Genomic DNA, 27,166 nt, shown 5'->3' with positions numbered 1-27,166 from the left:
CCTACAACTAACAATACAAGAAAATTACTACATACAAAAGGCCACAGTCGAAGGGAAAAATGTAATAAATGAAAACACAACACTCTGCAACAACAGATTCCTTACCGCTCTGAGAGAACTGACTAAGGACACAGCACAGAAAGCAAACACACACAAAAGAACCACTTCCCCATCATACACAGAGACATAAATAATGAACAGAAGTCGTCTTAATTCGCGCTACAGTTTTTTGCAGTCTTTCTTGCCACATGCGATACGCTTCTCTCCACACACGCGAACGGCGACATGGCGTAATATTCTGGATCAGAAACAAAGTGCAAAAGTTTTGTTTTTCTGTGTATAAAAGCCACATACCATCCAACGAACGTGAGTACACGAATAGTTAAGCAACAGCTAAGTACACACCGAATAACTGGTTGCCACAACACTACCACAACCCGATGTATGTACTGCTGACATACGAAGTTCACCTTTTAGTATTTGTTTACTAACAGCCTCTCATATGGTTGCAGACGATATGATGTTGTCTAAGTAAAACGACGGCAACAAAAAAAGGAGCACAGAAAATACGTCGCAAACAACACCAATAATTGCTTAAAACATGCTGTAACATGCAATAAATAAGGTAGTATGAAAGTATTACTAGAAAACTATATTTCAAAAAACGAATTGTAAAAATGTAGTAATGTTTTACTGTGTTTGTACAACAATGTCATTTTCTGCATGTTTTATATTAAAAAACCCCACTGATGATGGTAATATTTGTAGCCGAAACTAGTTTGGGATAATAAAGAATTGTACGAATAACAAGGTGTTTTGCATCAAGGCGGACTCAATTTCTGATATTACTGCTTTTTGACAGGCAACTTCTTCTACTCTATAGATGAATATCTTAACCGGGACTGTTAAGCCAGCTTAAGTAAAAATATCAGTTTTGACAACACTTCGTCACAACAGTCAAGATTAGGTGTTTTGTGTATGATAAATTTATTAATAGTGCATAACATATGTTTCATTCTGACAGTGTGTTAATTCTGTCAAATTTTGCTGTTCCAGTTTACTGCACTGTATTAATCTATTTCGACTACTCCTGACAAATGATCAGGGTAGTAAGCATTATATTCAAATGTTTTATGTTTTTGCGTTATACTTTCTGACATGTCTCACACCCACGAGAATCATCTCATTTTTTTGGGTCTATGGAACGAAAACTGAATCTAATCTGATCTAATCTATCTTCAACCTGTTGCTTCTGTGGGACTATTTCCTCGAAGTTCGCGGCGTTTTTGCCTGATCGGCATACCGATTCTGGACTGTGCGGACTTTGAGCGGAAACTTTTAGATCGTCGTTTATAAAATTAGAGAACTAACACGAATATGTGATTCAACTGAAGTTTACATTTTACATGATAACAATCTTATTTTCTTAGATACTGCCATCTTCTTAGTGTTCACTTGTTCAGGTAATCAGTTCTAAGAAAGCCACAATTTCTTCAACACAAAGTCTGTGTAGCTTACATTACGCGCACCATTAGTAAGAAGGACAAACAACAGACTGAACCATTAATTTCTTCTGTGACATGTATTGCAGTGGACAGCTTTCTTCTAGACTTGTGTGAGACTTCAGTAGCGGCTAACGTGCCATGGAACTTGCTGAAAGATACAAATTTTTAAGAGCTTTTGCTGGTATTGCTACAGATATTTGTGACAACCGTTTGTGGCTTTCCGTCGTCGAGGCTACCAGCAGAACTTTCTCAGCCTGCAAAATTATACTGAGAGGCAGTAGAAGTTTCACATTACACAGATTAGTAATGTGTTTCACTGTGTACTGCAATACCAAGATATAATATGATTGCAACGATAGGCCACGGTCTTGTGTTCATACTCAGTTACACATCCCAAGTCTGTCTTTTTATGTGAGTGACACATGAAACGAATTTTTCCGTAGAACTCGTCCCATTATAATATTATGAATAGAGAAAGCAGTTGTAGCAGTGGTAAATATCTCCACTGCTTGTGAATTTTTTCGAGTTTTCATATAGGGAATAAGTAGTTGTTCAATTTTCACAAAGAACTATCCTCACTGTGCCGAAAATGTAACAAATTTTTCTACGTTAATATTGGAGTTTTAATTGGAGTTTTTTCATTAAAAGATTCCAAAAAGGATAACATATTTTTTCAGAAGATAAAGTGCTACAATAAATTTTTAAAAACCTAATAATGCGGGCCCTAGTGATTAGCAATGGTCGCTGCTTAACATCGGTCTCAGGCCAGGCTCACAACAATGAAAATATCGTGCGACCTGACGCTGCCGTTGCTTAGCAGTCGTCTGCTTCGAGAGGTGAAGTTAGTCGGACGTGTGCCGGTGTTCTTCGAAAGGAATATTGTGATAAAAGAGTTCGCCGCAGATTCTTGCAAACAGAAGTGAAATAAGACCGTGAAAGAAGGTTACCTATTGAAGAGAAGCAGACTTGCGAGGTAGAAGACATCAAAGCGAATGGAGGTAAGTGACCAACAGACATTCACACTCAGCCATCATCACACATCCTCACTGAAGTCCTATACTGTGGGCAACAACTACAAAAGCTGCTACTGCTGAATGCTGCGTGTCCGAATCAGAGTAAGATACAGCGCGAATACGAGAAATACAAAAAAATATTTCTGAGGTCTTTTACTTTTTTTGTGTTTTGGCGTGGGAGGCTAGTGTGAATCGTGCATCACTCTGCGTCGACAGCTATGCTCTGCAAGCCACTTATGGTGTTTGGTGGAGACTGCTTCAACATTCACGTCTTTCCTTTTTATTTTCACACGTTGCGTGGGAACGTGTCCTGTAAACAAACCATCATAATGGCTCTAACTGCTCAGATTTCCGACTCATTAGTACTGCGTGAGACCTCTATCGGAGTAAGTAATATGTTTTCCGACTCTCTTCGGACGTACTCTCTTGGAATTTCTACAGTCACCTTGTCACGATGAACAACGGCTCCTTGTGGCATTTGCGACTGGAATATGTGTGTTGGGCATACCCGTAACGTTCTCCCTCCTAGTCAACGGTCCTTTGACAAAATGTATGGGGTCTAGAGGAATGTTCGATCGTTGACGTTGGTGCGGTAGCGTTCTCGCTTCCCACGCCCGGGTTCCCGGGTTCGATTCCCGGCGGGGTCAGGCATTTTCTCTGCCCCGTGATGGCTGGGTGTTGTGTGCTGTCCTTAGGTTAGTTAGGTTTAAGTAGTTCTAAGTTCTAGGGGACTGATGACCATCGATGTTAAGACCCATAGTGCTCAGAGCCATTTGAAACATTTTTAGCCTTGTTGTTGGCTTTGACCTTTGACGTAATGGCTGATGGTGCGTATTTTGCATTGAATTTTTGTGTAGAATTTCATTCTATCGACCGTAATCTCGTTGGATTGTAGAGAATGTAATTTGTTAATCTTTGCATGGGATCTGAAATTGCATTTTAAGTATTAGTAACATCGCAGAGTATGAGGCAAGTGCGGGACTGAATTCTGCTCCCGCTTTTGAAGATGTGGAATATTCGTTTCACTATTGTGAAATTAGCTGATGAATTGAGGGAATCAAAGAATGTCATCAGTTCTTCCAGACGGTACAATGTAATTGCTGCCTGTTGTAAGTGCAGTGTTTGTGGCAGCGACATGACACTTTCCATGATTTTAAAGAAACACAAGAGTTCTGTGGCGCTGTGCAAAAGATCTTGGGTAATTAACAAGAATGATTGCCTATCGAAGCCGCGGGGTCCAAAACATACATATCGAGGGTGTGATTGTAAACCGATGATGCGACTCTGTTGGCGGGCGTTATGTTCAATTATTTGTGATCGTCCTTTTTATTTGTTTTCCGCCGTTCCCTTAGTTGCTCAAACTGACATACCTCCGCTAATTAATGGCAGAAAGGGAATTGTTCATGTAGCGTACACATCACATGGCATTTCACATGACGACAACACCAACGACGAGTAAGGTAAGTCATCTCCTTTGTAATTACAAGTACTTTTGTAACGGTCTTCTTTTGTCATTGCTGCAGTGACCGCCGTAAACATACTCATAATTCCCGCCACCATAGTCGCGTAATCGATTTACGGTCGCACGCTCAATATGTATCGTTTGGACCCGTGACTTCGATAGGCAATCATTCTTGGAAATTACCAGATCTTGTGTTGCGGTCCATTTGTTAGAAGTACGTGATTTGAGAAATCAAGGCCTCCTATGAAAAGTATTTTATTACTTTTTTACATTTTTGTTTGAGCTCTTCTATTTGGCTTGCTGCTCATGAGACAGAAACAAATCTTAAAACTATTATAGACTGGTATTCGTTTTGCAGGGAAATGTGTTCGGATTGTTATTAATCATGGCTGAAAATGACTTACGAATTCGTGGCGCTCTCCATCGCTAATGCTGGAATTCAGTATGGTGTTGGCCCAACCTTAGCCTTGATGACAGCTTTCACTCTCTCAGGCTTACCTTCAATCAGGTGTTGGACGGTTTCTTGTGGAATGGCAGCCAATTCTTCACGGATTGCTGCACTGAGGAGAGCTGTCGATATGGGTCGGTGAGGCCTGTCACGAAGTCGGCGTTCCAAAACATCCCAAAGGTGTTCCATACGAATCAGGTCCGAACTCTGTGCAGGCCAGTCCATAACTGGGATGTTACTGTCGTGTAACCACTCCGCCACAGGCCGTGCATTATGAACAGGTGCTCGATCGAGTTTAAAGATGCAGTCACCATCCCCGAATTGCTCTTTAACAGTGGGAAGCAAGAAGGTGCTTAAAACGTGAATGTGGGCATGTGCAACAAGGGTTGCAAGCCCCCTCCATGAAAAACACGACCGAACCATAACATCACCGCCTCCGAATTTTACTGTTGACAGTACACACGCTGGTAGATGACGTTCACCGGGCATTCGCCATACCCGCACCCTGTCATCGGATCGCCACATTTTGTACCGAGGTTAGTTACTCCACACAACGTTTTTCCACTGTTCAATCTTCCAATGTTTACGCTCCTTACACCAAGCGATGCGTCTTTTGGCATTTAGCGGCGTGATGTGTGGCTTATGAGCAGCCGCTCGACCATGATATCTAAGTTTTCTCGCCTCTCGCCTAACTGTTATAATACTTGCAGTGGATGCTGATGCAGTTTGGAATTCCTGTGTGATGGTCTGCATATATATATCTGCCTACTAGACACTACGACCCTCTTCAACTGTTGGTGGTCTCTGTCAGTAAACCAACAATGTCTGCCTGTACGCCTTTGTGCTGTACTTGTCCCTTCAGGTTTGCACTTTACTATCACGTCGGAAACTGTGGACCTAGGGATGTTTAGGAGTGTGGAAATCTCGTGTACAGACGTATGGCACAGGTGACACCTAATCACCTGACCACGTTCAAAGTCCGTTAGTTCCGCGGAGCTTCCCATTCTGCTCTCTCACGATGTCTAATGAGTACTGAGGTCGCTCATATGGAGTATCTGGCAGTAGGTGGCAGCACATTGCAACTAATATAAGAAACGTATGTTTTTGGATGCGTCCGGATACTTTTTAACACGTAGTGTAGAAGGGGCAAAAAAAAAATCAAAAGGAAGAGGTGAGAAGGAGCATGATGTTGTTGGATCATGGGGTGTGCACAGTCGTTTCAGGAAATCACTCTTCTGCAGACAGGATTTTGAAAGTATTCGAAGATAGGACAGCTTGTGCTATGTGTCAGCTAGTAAAAAGTTATATAGTAGATGGGTCAATCATAATGTCAGATGGGTGTGCTAGTTATGAGGGATTAGATGAAATTGGGAGGATGCAGTTGGCTGTCAGCCATTCCATGGATTTACGGACAAAAATCAGGGGCATGTACAAATACGACTGTAGGATATTGGGGGGGGGAGGGGGGACGCAATAAAAAGTATTACTGGGTGAGGGAAAAGGAGAATTTCAGTCCTACATAGTCATCTAAGTGAGTATGTCTCGAGGAAGGATGTTCCACAAAATCGGTGCTTGTTTGATATTTTTTAGAAGGTTTGAGGTGGATATATTTGCCAAAGAATGATAGTTAATGAACGGTGATGAATTTTTCGTTTTTTTGTTCTAATTTTTGCAATTACTTTTGTTTTGCTAATTTAGCTTCTTATTTGGTTTTGAAGTATTAGTATGGTCTGTTTTAATAATTCATGGATAACCTTGATTTCTTGGACGTCAACCTATCGGAGATAGAAATCTGTTATTGGTAAGTACTGGTGAGTACCCTATTACCGCAATTTTCATTTATATACTAGTTTTGTCTAACAGTGGCTTGCTGCGTGATGGTTCTTGCAGTGCACTGATGTTGGCAATTGTTTGACGTTGGTGTTAGCGAATTTGTAGATAGCGACTGAGTACATGTCGAGGAGGAGGTGAAGTGAAAGGGGAGATAGATTTTTTGAAATTATTGAAGAAGTTCCGAATTCGCGAGAGAGTAGTTATCTCGTGAGACAATAGAGCAGCTTCATGTCAGGATAATGCACTGATCTAGCCGGGGGTCTAGTTTAGGATGGAATGTGCGGGATAGCAGTGCCTACGAGTTTGAGAGCGGGAAGGATTTCTGTGGTGATTCAGTGCTCTGTACTTAACCCGAGGTCTAGGTTACACTATAAAGCAAAAATTTGGTTGTTAGTAATTAAAACTTCCGGGCTAAGAGGCCGTGGTCCAATAGTAGAAATACTTCTCCCTGACGTTTCGTTGCCAGCTGCAGGCAACATCATCTGATGTGAGTCTACGACTGGCTGCTAGGCCGTGGAGGTCCTGTACATATAGAGCGCGTAGAGGGCGACACCACTCGTCATGTGTTGTCAACAGTAAAACTATCTCTGGGTGGCCTCATTACTCTCGATCGAAGGTAATCCACGGCCTAGCAGCCAGTCGTATACTCACCTCAGATGATGTTGCCCGCAGCTGGCAACGAAACGTCAGAGAGAAGTATTTCTACTATTGGACCACGACCTCTTAACCCGGAAGTTTTAATTACTGAAGACGCCGGCCGTGAAAGCCTACACGCAATGATGAATTTGGTTGTTAGTTTGCGAAGCCAACGAATCCGACTGGTGGAAAGACTTCTGTGGTGACGCGCTGATCAGTAGCGTAACGTGAGGTCTGTGTTAGGTTATAATTGAGCAGTTTTCTCGTTAAAACCAAAAATACTACATGCGGTGAGAGACCCACCTGTAGTGTACCAAGTAATCTGTGTTAGGTGTACTGTGAGAATTTCGCTGAGGCGTCGAAGGAAACGAAGCCAGCACGAATGTATGGTAACTGGTTGATCTGCATCGTACATCGTGATACATGATGCTTCTACTTGTATTTACGGCTTCGCCGATTATTTGGACTATGTGGTTCAATTACGACTTATTAGAAAAGAAAAGCAGCTGATATTATCTACGAATGAGTACTGTTGACATTGGCTCACACCGTATTGACGATATAACATTATGAGTTTGTTCGTTGTGATGCTTGTTTGGCTTAGTTCCGACTGTGATTCGATTTACGAGGAACTATTTATTAGAAATATTTCGCTGTTTCCGAATGTAATATGAGACACGGTTATTCAGGAAGCAAATATTATTTCTGACAATCATGGGAGCCATTATCAACAGAGCAGATTTTGGGAAAGTAGTTGAGTCTGTAAGCGCGTTTTTAGTTCATTTTTTTGTCTGATAGTTTTTTTTCAGTTATAGGCTGTGCTAACAGATACCGGTAATTACAGTTCTCGGTTATGATTCGATTTAATGACCAACAATTCATTTGCAGTATTTGTAAATTCGTAATAAAATGATAGTAACAGAAAGACGAGTAAAGAAAATTTACAACGCCGCAAAGCAAATGTTACGAATATTGTAATGAGAGAAATACACTCCTGGAAATTGAAATAAGAACACCGTGAATTCATTGTCCCAGGAAGGGGAAACTTTATTGACACATTCCTGGGGTCAGATACATCACATGATCACACTGACAGAACCACAGGCACATACACACAGGCAACAGAGCATGCACAATGTCGGCACTAGTACAGTGTATATCCACCTTTCGCAGCAATGCAGGCTGCTATTCTCCCATGGAGACGATCGTAGAGATGCTGGATGTAGTCCTGTGGAACGGCTTGCCATGCCATTTCCACCTGGCGCCTCAGTTGGACCAGCGTTCGTGCTGGACGTGCAGACCGCGTGAGACGACGCTTCATCCAGTCCCAAACATGCTCAATGGGGGACAGATCCGGAGATCTTGCTGGCCAGGGTAGTTGACTTACACCTTCTAGAGCACGTTGGGTGGCACGGGATACATGCGGACGTGCATTGTCCTGTTGGAACAGCAAGTTCCCTTGCCGGTCTAGGAATGGTAGAACGATGGGTTCGATGACGGTTTGGATGTACCGTGCACTATTCAGTGTCCACTCGACGATCACCAGTGGTGTACGGCCCGTGTAGGAGATCGCTCCCCACACCATGATGCCGGGTGTTGGCCCTGTGTGCCTCGGTCGTATGCAGTCCTGATTGTGGCGCTCACCTGCACGGCGCCAAACACGCATACGACCATCATTGGCACCAAGGCAGAAGCGACTCTCACCGCTGAAGACGACACGTCTCCATTCGTCCCTCCATTCACGCCTGTCGCGACACCACTGGAGGCGGGCTGCACAATGTTGGGGCGTGAGCGGAAGACGGCCTAACGGTGTGCGGGACCGCAGCCCAGCTTCATGGAGACGGTTGCGAAGGATCCTACGGTCTTGGCGTGCATCCGTGCGTCGCTGCGGTCCGGTCCCAGGTCGACGGGCACGTGCACCTTTTCCGACCACTGGCGACAACATCGATGTACTGTGGGGACCTCACGCCCCACGTGTTGAGCAATTCGGCGGTACGTCCACCCGGCCTCCCCCATGCCCACTATACGCCCTCACTCAAAGTCCGTCAACTGCACATACGGTTCACGTCCACGCTGTCGCGGCATGCTACCAGTGTTAAAGACTGCGATGGAGCTCCGTATGCCACGGCAAACTGGCTGACACTGACGGCGGCGGTGCACAAATGCTGCGCAGCTAGCGCCATTCGACGGCCAACACCGCGGTTCCTGGTGTGTCCGCTGTGCCGTGCGTGTGATCATTGCTTGTACAGCCCTCTCGCAGTGTCCGGAGCAAGTATGGTGGGTCTGACACACCGGTGTCAATGTGTTCTTTTTTCCATTTCCAGGAGTGTAGTTTTGAGAACGAAAAAGGAATCGAGTAGATTTTATCGTAAAAACGCTCTCTATCGCTATAATGGACATCAAGACATTAAATATGAAGAGGAAAGAAATGATTGTGGTAAAAATGGAAAGTACTCGAAAACACACCACAGCTCTGTTTGCCATGTGTCGTTGTTAATTTTTTTACTCACTGTTTCTGCCTATTACTTTGAGGAAATCCACACTGATATGACGTCACATTGAACATAATACGTAATAAGTTTGTCGCATGTTTCTTACGTCACTCGTCAAAGACAACGACTCATATCGAAGACTGCTGCTAATCTAAGTGTACCGACTTTTGTTGAATCTTCTCAATCTCCTCTATTACTCGGACCGGACAACTTCCCCAGACTGATGAGCAACCCTTAATAATCTGTCGTGCAAGATATTTGCAAGCCACTGCCTTCGTGGATGAAAGATTTCCTTAAGTCCCTTCCAGTGAATCCCAGCCTGGCATCTGCTTTTCGTAGAATTAGTCTTACGTAATCATTTCACTTCAAATCACTTCTGGCAGTTATTTACAGATATTTAACACTAATATATGTTTCTAGGAACTTACCGCCAATAGCGTAATCGAACAGCAATGTATTTCTTCTGCTAGTCATACGCAATGTGTTACAATTCACTCACTATTTAGGGTCCTGCTAGTCTCTGTACTACTAATAGACTCTCCCCAGCTATTTCTGCGTTTCGCTCACAGTCTTCTGACGTTGTGTCCGTCCTACAGCCAGCAGACTCGTGTGGTTGCAGCCTCATCGAGATTCTGACGTTATCAGCCTCCGTTTATTGAAGACTCTTTTGCAGTTTTTCTTTCTCCAAAAACCTCGTAGTGCATGAACATAAAAGTAGTCCCACAATTCTACAGCAGACTGTCACCAGTAATATAGGCCCATAATTATGTGCGTCTAACCGACGACTCCTCTTGAATACGGGAATGACCCGTGCTTCCTTTCCTATCGTTTGGTACCCCCACTTGCTACAGCGACCTACAATAAACTGGTACTTGAAGGGATGTGAGTGGTGTGTGTAGAATGTTGTACTATCTCATGCAGCCGCTATGAGTTTCATCTGATGAGTGATTTCAGTTGATTTCCTATTTCATGATCACTTGTCTCAAAACTAGCTCTTCGGCATCTGCGCTGTACTTGAAAGGAGCAAGAGTTGTTCGAACTTTCTTGGTGAATTTTTTTTCGGAAAATCAAATACAGCAATAAGGTTTTGTCTTTATCGTTTTCTATTGCTAAGCCAATATGGATATCGCAGCGGCTGATTAGAAGATAGCGATTATTTAAAGGGACTTACGATGAACTCACACATCTTCACTGGAGTAACACTTACGGCGGTCTCAGAACAAGCATGTTTACTTCCAGCAAACTGACAAAACGAGCGTCGGGTACTGCTTCGCTAAACCACGTGGAACTAGTTTCACCAGTCCACAGTGTAGATGCAGTAAGCGAGAAAGTACGCTGTTAAATTTTAACTCCATCTCAGATATGTGCATGCTTCTACAAACAGCAGAAAAATTTACGTCCGAAGGAAATAGGTCTTCTAAATGGTTCATCCATTACTCTCCGACCTACCGCTTTCATTTTCGTAGATAAATCATTCGCCACGTATGCTATGCTAAAAGATCGCCTTATATCCATTGTCAGCTATATTGTTTTGAGAATCAGGAGGGTTATAAGTTCTGTAAGGTATGTTACATGTGTTTTTTTAGGCGTTAGAAGGCTAAGACTCTGCACCATGCATGTCCAAACTATGTCGTCGTCGGCAGTACGTATTAATCTTCCTCCCTTTCGTACCATTTTGTGTCCAAATACGAGAAATAAGATGACAATTTATATTTAAAAAATTTGTTTCTGAGTTCCTGAAACCACGATCTCCAGTGTTCTTATTCTGACACAGATCAGTGTAATGTGTATATAATTTAAAGTTCTTGAGTCCGATGTGCATATAAATTGCAAGATCTACGCTGAAAGGTCACCGAAATTCCTCATTCTGCTGCGGCTGCACATTCAGCTCTGTTGTAACGCTGATGACTATTTATAGAAATCGCAACTACAAGTTATTTTGCGAATCTCAAGTGTTTGATCACGATCTGTTTATCGTATCGTCAGATTATTTTAGACTAATGTAGTAAAGGAAAACTTGGAAATTTGTGTTACGTTCCTATGGGACCAAACTGCAGAGGCGATCGGTCTTTAGGCTTACACAAAACTTCATCTAACTTAAACTAACTTACTCTAAGGACAAGACACACACCTATACCCAAAGGAGGACTAGAACTTCTGACAGGGGCAACCGTGCGAACCGAGACAAGGTGCCTGAGACCGCTCGGCCTCACCACACGGCTGTAGGGAAGGAATCTGTTTAGCTTTGTTGATCATAGGATACGTTCATTACTTGAGGGAGAGAACCGAAACCCAGAAAATACGGATGGATATGGATGATAACCGTGGCTGATTTACTCTGTGAGGCATTGCATATACTCTTCGCCATTCATATCTAAATAAATTAACGAATGATTTTAGTAGGCCCCGGAAAGGAGGTAATATGATGCAAACTTGATTGCTAGTACACAAACTACCGATTAAGGATCCAAAAACCTACCAGCTGATTAAAAGAATTTCTAGAACTCTGTTGGAGCTTCAGCAAACGGTATCAAGTGGTAGATGGCAGACACGGAAACTTAGTTCTGACGTCTCACCGACGTTCGGATAGGGCAAAAATGTACCACTAAATAGAAAATAAACTTTTCAGGTGAGGAATTCCGGCATTTGCTTGAAGTGGCTCGAGGAAACGAATTCAGTTGCAAGTGAGATCGCTGAATGACGACGCGAGTAGCTGTAGACATATGAAACTGCAACGCGGTAACCAGTCCGCCAACACTTCCCTCTCTTCCTTCTCTTAGTATACATAACACCAAACACACGCCATTGCTCGTTGTTGTTGTTGTTGTTGTGGTCTTCAGTCCTGAGACTGGTTTGATGCAGCTCTCCATGCTTCTCTATCCTGTGCAAGCTTCTTCATCTCCCAGTACCTACTGCATCCTACATCCTTCTGAATCTGCTTAGTGTATTCATCTCTTGGTCTCCCCCTGCGATTTTTACCCTCCACGCTGCCCTCCAATACTAAATTGGTGATCCCTTGATGCCTCAGAACATGTCCTACCAACCGATCCCTTCTTCTGGTCAAGTTGTGCCACAAACTTCTCTTCTCCCCAATCCTATTCAATACTTCCTCATTAGTTACGTGATCTACCCATCTAATCTTCAGCATTCTTCTGTAGCACCACATTTCGAAAGCTTCTATTCTCTTCTTGTCCAAACTATTTATCGTCCATGTTTCGCTTCCATACATGGCTACACTCCATACAAATACTTTCAGAAATGACTTCCTGACACTTAAATCTATACTCGATGTTAACAAATTTCTCTTCTTCAGAAACGCTTTCCTTGCCATTGCCAGTTTACATTTTATATACTCTCTACTTCGACCATCATCAGTTATTTTGCTCCCCAAATAGCAAAACTGCTTTACTACTTTCAGTGTTTCATTTCCTAATCTAATACCCTCAACATCACCCGACTTAATTCGACTACATTCCATTATCCTCGTTTTGCTTTTGTTGATGTTCATCTTATATCCTCCTTTCAAGACACTGTCCATTCCGTTCAACTGCTCTTCCAAGTCCTTTGCTGTCTCTGACAGATTTACAATGTCATCGGCGAACCTCAAAGTTTTTATTTCTTCTCCATGGATTTTAATACCTACTCCGAATTTTTCTTTTGTTTCCTTTACTGCTTGCTCAATATACAGATTGAATAACATCGGGGAGAGGCTACAACCCTGTCTTACTCCCTTCCCAACCACTGCTTCCCTTTCATGTCCCTCGACTCTTATAACTGCCATCTGGTTTCTTTACAAATTGTAAATAACCTTTCGCTCCCTGTATTTTACCCCTGCCACCTTTAGTATTTGAAAGAGAGTATTCCAGTCAACATTGTCAAAAGCTTTCTCTAAGTCTACAAATGCTAGAAACGTAGGTTTGCCTTTCCTTAATCATTCTTCTAAGGTAAGTCGTGAGGTCAGTATTGCCTCACGTGTTCCAGTATTTCTACGGAATCCAAACTGATCTTCCCCGAGGTCGGCTTCTACTAGTTTTTCCGTTCGTCTGTAATGAATTCGTATTAATATTTTGCAGCTGTGGCTTATTAAACTGATTGTTCGGTAATTTTCACATCTGTCAACACCTGCTTTCTTTGGGATTGGAATTATTATATTCTTCTTGAAGTCTGAGGGTATTTTGCCTGTTTCATACATCTTACTCACCAGATGGTAGAGTTTTGTCAGAACTGGCTCTCTCAAGGCCGTCAGTAGTTCCAATGGAATGTTGTCTACTCCAGGTGCCTTGTTTCGACTTAGGTCTTTCAGTGCTCTGTCAAACTCTTCCCGCAGTATCGTATCTCCCATTTCATCTTCATCTACATCCTCTTCCATTTCCATAATATTGTCCTCAAGTACATCGCCCTTGTATAGACCCTCTATATACTCCTTCCACCTTTCTGCCTTCCCTTCTTTGCTTAGAACTGGGTTTCCATCTGAGCTCTTGATGTTCATACAAGTAGTTCTCTTATCTCCAAAGGTCTCTTTAATTTTCCTGTAGGCAGTATCTATCTTACCCCTATTGAGATAAGCCTCTACATCCTTGCATGTGTCCTCTAGCCATCCCTGCTTAGCCATTTTGCACTTCCTGTCGATCTCGTTTTTGAGACGTTTGTAATCCTTTTTGCCTGCTTCATTTACTGCATTTTTATATTTTCTCCTTTCATCAATTAAATTCAATATTTCTTCTGTTACCCAAGGATTTCTCATAGGCCTCGTCTTTTTACCTACTTGATCCTCTGCTGCCTTCACTACTTCATCCCTCAAAGATACCCATTCTTCTTCTACTGTATTTCTTTCCTCCATTCCTGTCAATTGTTCCCTTATGCTCTTCCTGAAACTCTGTACAACCTCTGGTTCTTTCAGTTTATCCAGGTCCCATCTATTTAAATTCCCACCTTTTTGCAGTTTCTTTAGTTTTAATCTACAGAGTCCACATCTGCCCCTGGAAATGTCTTACAATTGAAAACCTGGTTCCTAAATCTCTGTCTTACCATTATATAATCTATCTGAAACCTGTCAGTATCTCCAGGCTTCTTCCATGTATACAACCTTCTATCATGATTCTTAAACCAAGTGTTAGCTATGATTAAGTGGTGCTCTGTGCAAAATTCTACCAGGCAGCTTCCTCTTTCATTTCTTAGCCCCAATCCATATTCACCTACTACGTTTCCTTCTCTCCCTGTTCCTACATTCGAATTCCAGTCACCCATGACTATTAAATTTTCGTCTCCCTTCACTATCTGAATAATTGCTTTTATTTCATCATACATTTCTTCAATTTCTTCGTCATCTGCAGAGCTAGTTGGCATATAAACTTGTACTACTGTAGTAGGTGTGGGCTGCGTATCTATCTTGGCCACAATAATGCGTTCACTATGCTGTTTGTAGTAGCTTACCCGCATTCCTATTTTCCTATTCATTATTAAACCTACTCCTGCATTACCCCTATTTGACTTTGTGTTTATAACCCTGTAGTCAGCTGACCAGAAGTCTTGTTCCTCCTGCCACCGAACTTCACTAATTTCCACTATATCTAACTTTAACCTATCCATTTCCCTTTTTAAATTTTCTAACCTGCCTGCCCGATTAAGTGATCTGACATTCCACGCTCCGATCCGTAGAACGCCAGTTTTCTTTCTCCTGATAATGACATCCTCTTGAGTAGTCCCCGCCCGGAGATCCGAATGGGGGACTATTTTACCTCCGGAATATTTTACCCAAGAGGACGCCATCATCATTTAATCATACAGTAAAGCTGCATGCCCTCGGGAAAAATTACGGCCGTAGTTTCCCCTTGCTTTCAGCCGTTCGCAGTACCAGCACAGCAAGGCCGTTTTGGTTATTGTTACAAGGCCAGATCAGTCAATCATCCAGACTGTTGCCCTTGCAACTACTGAAAAGGCTGCTGCCCCTCTTCAGGAACCACACGTTTGTCTGGCCTCTCAACAGATACCCCTCCGTTGTGGTTGTACCTATGGGACGGCTATCTGTATCGCTGAGGCACGCAAGCCTCCCCACCAACGGCAAGGTCCATGGTTCAAGGGGGGGCATTGCTCGTTAAGAAAACGTATCTGAGTAGCAGGGCATTAGATACATTTGCTACACCTGCCCTCTTTTTCTTTTGAGGTCGTTAATATAACGGAAATGCTGTTTGTCCCCTTATACCAGGTAAGTTTTATTTATCTCATTTTTTTGTTCGTTTTCGTTCGTTGTATCTGGTCTGGGCGGACGTCGAAAGACACCCCTTTCAGTTCGCTGTTGATCCATTAACTCAGTTTTTTTTTTTTTTTTTTTTTTACATAGAGCAGCTAGCCCTCTGACCAAACACGCTGCGCTACCGTGCCGGCGTAAGTCAAAAAGAAAAGCAAATTTAAGTTGTTTATTGCACATTGCTCTGGATAGAGGAAGGCTGAACGATTTGAGACGGCTGTGCTGCCTGTTTGTAGTAATATGGCGGCTGCACCACCAGAGAAACCATTTTGTGTGTTGGAATCTGCACGAAGTCTGTCCATTGTTCACGTGCAGCGTTCATTTCGCCACCCAAACAGCAAGAAGAACCTCTGCTCATCCAGATTTATGGCTGACATACAACAATCTTGGAAGGTAGTTGCATATGCACAGGGAAGAACACTGATCGCCTACGCACGTTTGATGGAAAGGTCGATTGTGCCCCAGATGAGTTCACACAGAGTCCTCGGGAGTCCACAAGACAGGCAGGTCAGTTACTTCAGCTGCCTCAACAAATGGTGTGGCGTGTTCCGAAACGACAGGTGCATATTAAGCCTTATAAGTTGCTGTTAGTGCAGCAATTACGTCGCGGCAACCATAACAGAAAGTACGAATTTTACATTCCATTTGTCCAGAATATGGCGCAGGAAATTTTTTTCCGAGCGACTCAACTTTTCAGACAAGTTGATGTTTCATCTGTAGGATAAACTAAACCGCCATAGTGTAAGAATTGTGGGACCACAAAATCCTGTCCTCATGGTCAAACACTGAAACTGAATGTGTTTTGCCCTGTTTCTGCTCGGAGAGTTTGTGAACCTTTCCTTAATGCGGAGGAAACTGTGACAGGAATGTCGGACCTGAAACGTGATGGAAAGCTGGTCATTTCGTCCCCTTCACGCAGATCCCAATGACTTTACATTTATGCATGCTGGTGTCCCGCCCCACTTTGGCCTTTGGGGTCAGCGTTATATTAGCACCGCTGTCCCACAACGCTGGATTGGAAGAGGTGAACAACAAGACCTTATTCATTGTTTTTGGCCTCCCAGGTCACCAGACACCACAACTTGAGATTCTTTCTGGAGGTCCATAAAAAAATGTCTTCGTCCCACGTATGGCACGATAGCTGATAAATAGATGAAACTGTCACTTTAATAAACAAGGAGTGGTTGACACATGTGTTGAATGAAGTGGACTATCGTTTCGATGTTTCTCGAGCAAAGCATGGTGCTCATGTTGATTGTATGGCACCGTGCCTGTACGAACATAAGACTTTCGTCCTCCCTGTATCCAGTGACATGCGTGAAGTGTCCTGCATTTTACAGTTTGTAATAAGCAACTGAAATCTGTTCTTTCTTTATGAATCATCCTTTATATTCAGCTGTCAAATCAGCTTTAATCAGTGCAGAGTAGGCAAAGTCTAATGTGAAAAAGGCATTAGCAGGACAAGGAACACACGTACAGAGCCTTTATTTTGTTTCACTTTCAGTATTATGATTATTGTTATTTGGCTTGGGCCATACTGCATACAGCTTGGTGCAAATATAAACTCATATATGCAGAGTAAACAGAGTATAAATAGTGTGTACAATGGCTTTAAATTATTTTACTTTTACACATAGGTTTAATGCATATAGACAAGGAATCTTCACATTTTAACTAAAGACAGAATATAAAACACCTTTGTTAATCCACCTCGGTCCTGAGCTTAGATTCTGTTAATGAAAATCCTGGTGGTCAATGATTTGTTCTGGGGCCAAACAGAACGGAAACACCCATTTGAAAAAAATAAAAAAAGGACCCTCGTGAGTCAACTCCGTGCCCTTCACTGGGGCATGTAGCATATAGACAACATCATAAATCAACCTCATTTTTCATTATAGTAATGATATGTTTCCACGGATTATTTTTATGAATTTTATTTATAAACTGAGAACTGTAGTACATGAATACATGTATGTAAGGAGCACAAAATGTTATTATGTCTGAAATACTGTCAGAAAACTTCCCGTTCCAGGGTCGTCAAATATAAGTTATACATAATTATCACAGCCCAAGAAACTTTCAATAAATGCGGCACTACACTTCAAACTGACAAAAATACCTGATACTATTTTGTGATATAATCAGTAAAGCTCTGTAAATGGCCCTGGGAACGTTTTGCCAGTCGTTCAGTTCTCCGACTATCGAAATCAGCCCCTCGGTCACGGAGCCATTCCAGGGCCGCTGTGTAAATTGCTTCATCGTCGCAAAATCTTTGATCACTTGGAATCATTTGCTCGACTGCCTTCACATTGTCGCCTGTGGTCGACGTCGAAGTCGATGGCCCACCTTCCCCACCAGCACCACCCACACTTGTGCGGCTTTGCTCAAATTGTCGGCACCAATTTACTGTGTTTGGACACAATATTTCATTTGGCCCACAGCCCACCAGAATTCACGGTTAATCTGTGGGCAAATTAGAATTTTTCCCACTAGAATCGTACTGTCCCTGTAATTCAACTTTGGAGTTCGTTGCCAGTTGCTACCCCGTTTCACTCTATCCTGCGAGGCACCTGTTATTTGTACCACAGTGAATTGTCTGCAGCACACCCAGAGCACGCACTGTCCTTTGGCAATGCGTCACTCTTTTTGCACAATGATTTTAGTGTGGGCTGATATGTGTCTTTCATAATTACTTTTGCTATTACTTAAGAAATTGCAATAAAATTTAATTTATCTCTCCAACAAAAACATATTTCTCATTTAGTGCACTGCACAAGTCTGAAACACTTAGAGGCGAGCAACGCACATCGGAAAAGACTTTTATGGCTTTTATTCAACATTCATATTTAGGTGACACAGTTCTCGTGCTTTCGTCTGTGTAGGAACGCATCCGATTTTGTGACTGTTAACGAGTTCGTAGCCGTGGGCGAATTATTTAGTCTCACCTTTGTGCTTTGGTGGTTTAGTATTTCTATCTATGCGTGTTAATTTATTTTATGAGACACAGTTCATGCTTATGTCTGTGTCTATAGTAGGAGTTCGTAGCTCGCGTCGATATTCGTTTTTGTATAGTGTAGTATTCCACCAAGTTTAGTAAGGATAGGGACTGAGATTGCTGTGTGCGGATGCGAGCTGAGTTGGTGACACTTCGCTCTCAGCTACAGGCTGTGTTGGCTTCGATTACACAGATTGAGGCTGCCGTTGTGGACCGGCCGTGGGGATCCAACGGACGTCAAGCACGACTAACGAGTCTTCCAAGTCCTCACAGGTGGCCAGCACAGTAACTACTTGCACTGAGGTTGAGGCCTCACCCATGGTCGAGTGAGAGGTCAGGTCGGGGCGTGGCAGGCTGCAAATGTGAGACATCCGCGGTTAGTCTGACAGACAGATTCCAGGTGCTATCTGCCGCTGACAGTGTATCTCAGACAGATGGAGTTGCTTGTCCTGTTTCAGAGAAAACTTCTCAACCAGCAAGATCCGGGCAACCACAGAGGGTGGGAGTACAGCTAGTTGGGAGCTCGAATGTTAGACGCGTTGGACATCGCTGCCAAGAGGGCGAAGAAAGCCACTGTACGCTCTGTGTGCATACCGGGTGCTGTGCTTCCAGACATGGAACGGGTCATTCCGGACGCCATGAAAAGCTCTGAGTGCAGCCAACTTCAGGTGGCTAAAAGAAAGAACTGATGCTCAAATCGTTATAGGCACTCAAAGCCTGTTAATGCCGGAGATAAGCTCAGCCAAAATTTTTGCGAAGGACCTACCGGTGTCAGAAAGGAGACGTTAATCAGTTGGCTGTGGCGTGTTTGTTGCTGTTAGAAGTAATTTATCTTGTACGTAAATAGAAGTAGATAGTTATTGTGGGTAAGTATGGGTAGCTATCATTATTGGCAACCGGAATAAAATAATGACTGGATTCTTTTACAGACCTCCTAACTATGATGGTACAGTTACTGAATGGATCCAAGAAAACTTGAGTCTAATATCAAACACATACCCGACTTACATAATTATCATTGGTGGTGACTTCAATTTACCCTCGATATGTTAGTGAAAATATATGTTTAAATCTGCTGAAAATATATGTTTAAATCTGGAGGTGCGCATAAAACATCACCCGAAACTGGGCTAAGTGCATTCCCTGAAAATTATTTAGAGCAGTTAGTTGATGAGCCCACTCGAATAGTAAATTGTTGTGAAATCACACTTGACCTCTTAGCAACAAATAGTCCTCAGGTAATAACGAGTATAAAAACGGATACAGGGATTAGTGAACATAGGGTTGTAGTAATCCCAAATCCACCAAAAATAAACGAAAAATATATCTATTCAAAACAGCAATAAACGTTTGCTTGACGCCATCCTGAGGGACAATTTCCACTCGTTTTTAATTAACAATGTAAGTGTAGACCACATGTTGCTTTGATTCAAACAAATAGTATCGACAGCAATTGAGAGACTTCTACCGAATAAATTAACAAACGACGGAACTCATCCCTCATGGTATATAAAACAGATCAGAATACTATTGTAGAAATAACGAAAAGAGCTTGCCAAATTTAAACACCTGCAGAACCCCCAGGATTCGCTTTTTTTTCAGAAGCTCGAAATTTAGAGCGGACTTCGATGCGAGATGCTTATAATACTTTCCACAACGAAACTGCGTATGGAAATCTGGCGGACAATCCAAAGAAATTCTGGTCGTATAAAGTATGCTAGCGGCAAGACACAATCAGTTCCTTCTCTGCGCGATAGCAGTCGAGATACTATCGATATTTACAGTGCTGCTAAAGTAGAGTTACTAAACAAAGTCTTCCCAAATTCCTTCAACAAAGAAGACGAAGTAATTATTCCAGACCTCGAATCAAGAACAGCTGAGAACATGAGTAGCTTAGCAGTAGACATCCTCTGACTGGTGAAGCAACTTCAATCACTTATTAATAGTAAGTTTTCTAATACAGATTGTATACCAGTTAGGTTCCTTTCAGAGTATGCAGATGCAATAGCTCCATATGCAAGTGTTCGCTCGACGAAAGGTCCGTACCCAAAGATTGGAAAGTTGTACAGGTCTCAAAAGTATTCAAGACAATCGGTAGGAGTAATCCAATGAATTACAGGCCAATATCATTAACGTCAATTTGCAGCAGGCTTTTGGAACGCATATTGTATTCGAACATTATGAGTTACCTAAAAAAGAACGGTGTATTGAAACATAGTGAACACTGATTTAGAAAACTTCGTCTTATGAAGCACCAGAAACTCTGTACTCACAAGAAGTGTTGAGTGCTGTCGGCAAAGAATTTCAAATTGATTCCGTGTTCGTAGATTTTCAGAAGGCATTTTACATCGTACTTCACAAGCGGCTAGTAATTAAATGGCGTACTTATGGAATAATGTGTTAGTGATGCGACTATATTCGTGATTTAGTGCCAGAGAGGTCACAGTTCACAGTAATTAACGTAAAGTCATCGAGTGAAACGGAGGTGACTTCTGGCTGTCCCCAAGGTAGTGATATAGACTCTCTGCTGTTCCTTATCTATATAAATGATTTACGAGACAGTCTGAGCAGTCGTCTCAAGTTGTCTGCAGATGATACTGTCGCTTATCGTGTAGAAATGTCGTCAAAAGATCATAACCAATTGCAAATTTGTTTAGTTTAGATATCTGTATGGTGCAAAAATTGGAAATTTACCCTAAACAATGAAAAGTGTGAGGTTATCTACATGACTGCTGAAAGAAATCCATTAAACTTAGGTTACACGATAAATTAATCTATTCTAAAGGGCGTAAAATCAATTAAATGCTTAGGAATTACAGTTACGAACAGCTTAAAATGGAATGGACACACAGATAATGTTGCGGGGAAGGCGAAGCAAAGACTGGTTTCTATTGACGGAATATTTAGCTCATGTAACACATCTACTAAACAGACTGTGTACACTACGGTTGTCCGTCCTTCTTTGGAGTACTGCTGCGCGTTGTGGAACCCTTATCTGTTAGGAGTAACGGAGTGCGTCGAGAAAGTTCAAAGAAGGGCAGCACGTTTTATATTATCGGGAAATACGGAGTGAGTGTCACGGACATGATACTAGGTATGGGGTGGACATCATTAAATCACAGGCGTTTCTCGTTGCGGCATGATCTTCTCACGAAATGTTAGTCATAAACGTTGTCCTCCGAATGAGAAAATATTTTGTTGACGCCGACCTATATACGGAGAAAAGATCAGCATAAAAAAATGAGGGAATTCAGAGCTCGTGCGGAATGATACAGATGTACTTTTCTCCGCGTGCTGTTTGAAGGTGGAATAACAGAGAATTATCGAGAAGATGGTTCAATTAGCCCTCTGCCAAGCACTTAAGTGTGCTTTGCATAGTATAAATGTGGATGAAAATGTAGAGATCAGGTAGATGCATTGCATGGAACATCGTAGCTGTTGATGTTGGGACAGTCTTTGGTGTTCTGGAGCGTTTGCTGATTGGACAAGCATCACCTTTGTCATCATTTCCGCATCTTCTTTTCCACTCTCTCCTACGCTTGTATTCTGCGTTGGAAATGAGAACATATGGATCGTTGCCGAATATAGACTCAATGCTACACCAATAAAATGTATTGCTGTAATGTTTTGGGGAAATAAATAATTCCTTTCTCTATATCGTTCGGTGTATTGGCGTTTTAAAGTATGTTTTAACTACCTTATAGTTCAAAGTTTGATAAAACGTTCTAAAATTACCCCAAATTCTCAAAATCGTGATAACACCGCGAAAAACATGTTTCTTTAATCAGATGTTGAATCATACCGGGAACTTTCAGAAACAAAATCAACCGATAAACAAGAAGCACGTGGCGCAAAGTACAGGCTACTGTCAACGACACTAAGATTTCCTGAGAAGAAAAAAATAAAACTGTTTGATCTAACAGACACATTTCGTGATGACTGAGGAAGATATTAGGGAACCTATATGATATGACGAAATATTTGACTTTTTGGAATGAAAAGCTTCAATTTCACTAGATTTTGCAGTGAACAGTTTCTTTGTGTTTCGAAGTAAGAATGGGAAATCAGTAAATTGCATACATCTCCTTCTTCTACCTTCTGGGTATCGCAGAAAGTGTTACCCTTCATACCTACACATAATGTTAGTGATCAGGATGAACTAAGGTTGTTGCAAATTAGTACCAACGTCGTTATCAGCTTTCTGCTCGTCTGAAATTTTCGAAGCTAGGGGAAATATCTAATTACTGGCTATCTAATTACTGGCTGAATCGCAGTGTCGCATTTATTTTACGACTTGTTTCCGCACCCACAACTTTAAATCGGGGGACGATAGACTGACGCTGATTACCCAGCCACATCCATTGGCATTCTTTGCCAGCTGTTCGACTTCTGTTTGTAAACCAACCGTTCATGAGCTGGGGCCCACATAAAAGAGATTCCCTTACCTCTTCGCTTATATTGCAGTGATTCTCGTAAATTACAGTACTTGAACATTCGATTTACGGTTCCATTTTAGAATTTAATTATATTTTAATACGCTTTTTGAATCCGACAATACATCAAGTTCTGGACCCAGGCATGAACACCAAATATGAGAGCCTCGCGAATCGCTATCTCTTCCGCAGTAAAAATTGAACAATATAGGGGTCGGACGAATTTGGCTGGAATATATCACCTTCGTGAAAGGAATTACACATTCTACTACTGATGTCTCTTGAAATCTAAAGCTATCAGTATAAACTTGAACAACGTGCGTCAGAAACGTGAACTTACTGCTCCAAAACAATTTTTCATAAAACTGTAATAGTGGATGAGGAGGTTTTCCAGCTGATATCGGAATGGAGTTTCAAATCGATCTTTGCAGGTAACTATTTGAGTTCAATGATGCTGTACAACGAGTCCAATTTTTCCACTACTAGACGGAAAAGGCGCCTCATTTCCGATATAGACCTTACTTGCAGAAGACTGTCATTTTCGTAGGAAGGTCATTAATTTGCTATTGGGCTCTGTCTCTCCGGGTAAACAAATATATTCCCCAAGAACAGACGTCGAAAATACAGCGAAGCTTCAAGAGCTTCCACTTGTAAGGCATTCGTCAAAGTCTATTGCATTCCTCACAGTCAAACCGTAGGCATACAAATTGTTCTACGTCATGTTTGTGACGGCGCGGTTTAGCAGCGTTGTGATCAAATAGCGGACAAAGAGAATGATTGGGTCTGCACATCGCTATGTTCCAGCTGCAGGTCTCATCCTGCTAATGATGTTTTCTGTTTTCTTGATTGCAAGAGATGCACTACTGGCCATTAAAAATGCTACACCAGGAAGATGACGTGCTACAGACGCGAAATTTAACCTACAGGAAGAAGATGCTGTGATATGCAAATTATTAGCTTTTCAGAGCATTCACACAAGGTTGGCGCCGGTGGCGACACCTACAACGTCCTGACATGAGGAAACTTTCCAACCGATTTCTCATACACAAACTGCAGTTGACCGGCATTGCCTGGTGAAACGTTGTTGTGATGCCTCGTGTAAAGAGGAGAAAAGCGTACCATCGCGTTTCCCACTTTGATAAAGGTCGGATTGTAGCCTATCGCGATTGCGGTTTATCGTATCGCAACATTGCTGCTCGCGTTGGTCGAGATCCAATGACAGTCAGCAGAATATGGAATCAGTGGGTTCACGAGGGTAATACGGACTGCCGTGCTGGATCCCAACGGCCTCGTATCACTAGCAGTCGAGATGACAGGCATCTTATCCGCATGGCTGCAACGGATCGTGCAGCCACGTCTCGATCCCTGAATCAACAGACGGGGACGTTTGCAAGACAACAACCATCTACATGAACAGTTCCACGGTGTTTACAGCAGCATGGAATATCAGGTCGGAGACCATGGCTGCGGTTACCCTTGACGCTGCATCAGAGACAGGAGCGCCTGCGATGGTGTACTCAACGACGAACCTGGGTGCACGAATGGCAAAACGTCATTTTTTCGGATGCATCCAGGTTGTGTTTACAGCATCATGATGGTCGCATCCGTGTTTGGCGACATCGAGGTGAACGCACAATGGAAGCGTGTATTCGTCATCGCCATACTGGCGTATCACCCGGCGTGATGGTATGGGGTGCTATTACACGTCTCGGTCACCTCTTGTTCGCATTGACGGACTTTGAACAGTGGACGTTACATTTCAGATGTGTTACGACCCGTGGCTCTACCGTTCATTCGATCCGTGCGAGACCGTACCATTCAGCAGGATAATGCACGACCGCATGTTGCAGGTCCTGTACGGGCCTTTCTGGATACAGAAAATGTTCGACTATTGCCCTGGCCGGCACATTTTCCAAATCTCTCACCAACTGAAATCGTCTGGTCAATGGTGGCCGAGCAACTGGCTCGTCACAATACGCCAATCGCTACTCTTGATGAACTGTGGTATCGTGTCGAAGCTGCATGGGCAGTTGTACCTGTACACTACATTAAAGCTCTGTTTGACTCAATACCCAGGCGTATCAAGGCCGTTATTATGGCCAGAGGTGGTTGTTTTGGGTACTGATGTCTCAGGATCTATGCACCCAAATTGCGTGAAAATGTAATCACGTGTCTGTTCTAGTATAATATATTTGTCCATTGAATACCCGTTTATCATCTGAGTTTCTTCTTGGTGTAGCAGTTTTAATGGCCAGTACGTTATCAGCGCCTGGTATGCGCTTGTCACATAACATTTGTCAGCAGCGGGAAGGAGAAACTTGCTAATAAATGCTTGAACTAGTCGATCGTACACTTTTTCAGCTGAAGAGAACTACAGAAGGTGTCAGATCGTTGGCACTCAACCAACAGTTTTATGCGTAAATGGTTCTGTTTAATGTTAGGACAATAGAGCTGATCTTGATGTGTATAAAAAGGCGTAAATCGTTTGCATACTGTTGAGTTTCAACCTCTGATGATGTAATGATGCTGTCCATACCTCGTGTGTGTTTTAAAAGCAGAAGAGAGCTGAGAGTTGAGCATTGACGCAGACCTCTTGAGGTATGGTGAGTAATTTGTTCTGGAGTGTTACACACATAGCATTGTGCTTTACAAAAGTTAGAGCGCCAGACACAAAATCTTTTGCCTGTTGTTGAATGCACGTAAAAGTTCTGAGCGCTGAATAGAAAGACTGTCTAGTATACCTTAACCCTTTGGAAAAACAAGCTGGGTCTCGGATTCCAAGCACCACTGTAAACTAGGCTTAATAAAGATTTCAAGTGCTCTTCTGGCACACGGTGAAAACGAGATGTGCATGAAGGACGTTGACATTCCAGGCAGTGCTTTAGGTTAGGGTGCTGGAAGCATTATTTGAATTGTTCATTGAGGAAGCTGACTCTTAATCGCCAATACACGATTTCGCAAGACAAACAGCACAGGAGAGTGATTATAATCCATTACAAGGATTGAGTTGGTCGAAGACTTCAAGACGCATGGCGTGTGGTTCTTGTGCAGAAAAAATAGAGAGTATGTACATCTGGAGGGCATTTCGTTACACGCCGCTGTTCCAAAAGGACGTTACACCACTATTTCGTTACACGTCGTTAATGCAAATGGACGATACACCACTATACAGAGACAAATTTGAATAGAGCGAACAGTTACATGAGTGACTGGACGGACAGTTCATAATTTTGTAAAAACAGTGGGGCATTAGTGAGATTAAAACCCGGATCTTCCTCATGCCAGTCCAACACCGTGACCACATGAACACGACGCCACGGTCATTCAAAGTCGCTCTTGAGCGTGGACTGTTCACTCTTTCTATTTCGTTTCTTTTTTCACAGTTCAGTACACCTTCTTTCTGTTTTCATGTTGGATCTGTGTCCAGTTTTTGACGGGCTATCTACTGGGCCATCTTACCAGTAAATCTGAAGGGGTGCGATGGGTAGTTTCCCTTGTCAGCAATGGTCATATATTTGACTACTGCGGGATAGCGGAACTGCAGGCTAAGAAAAAGCCTAGTTGTGAAGCACAGCTACTAATACGCTGTCACCCATTTCTCCCAGGTCTGGGCTCCACTTACGATTTCTGACCTTTCTTATTGTACTTAAGACATCAGACACCTTGATACTTCTGTTCATCTACAATACGCTGTCCAATTAAGATGTTGATCTTTTTTTGAAGCCTATTAGATTTTCCTTCCAGTAGTGCATGTAAACATCCGAAAATGAGGAGATCTTAATTCTGCTAAAGTGCTAGTCGACGCTCGGCTGTCACTGGTAAGCATACCGTATGCCACCATACGGCGGAGTTTCTATCCTGTAACGAAGTGGCACTTCACGTCGCCTTTGGAAATAGAAGTGTGTCGCATTTAATACTTTGAAGAACATGTAGTAAGATACGTGAACTGACCAGGTTCCGGTAGGCATATTTCAACAACCGTTTTCTCCATTGCTTTTTTGAAAGAGTGCAAGTTAACATTGTTGACGTTCCAATGACTGTTAGGAAAGATTTCAACGTCTCTTGTTGCCGAAGCGGAATCGTCAGAATAACAGAGAGACTA

Source organism: Schistocerca cancellata, chromosome 7 (genome assembly GCF_023864275.1).
Source record: "Schistocerca cancellata isolate TAMUIC-IGC-003103 chromosome 7, iqSchCanc2.1, whole genome shotgun sequence".
Classification (NCBI taxonomy): domain Eukaryota; kingdom Metazoa; phylum Arthropoda; class Insecta; order Orthoptera; family Acrididae; genus Schistocerca; species Schistocerca cancellata.
The sequence above is the reverse complement of the archived record's forward strand: the minus strand, read 5'-3'. Positions refer to the sequence as shown.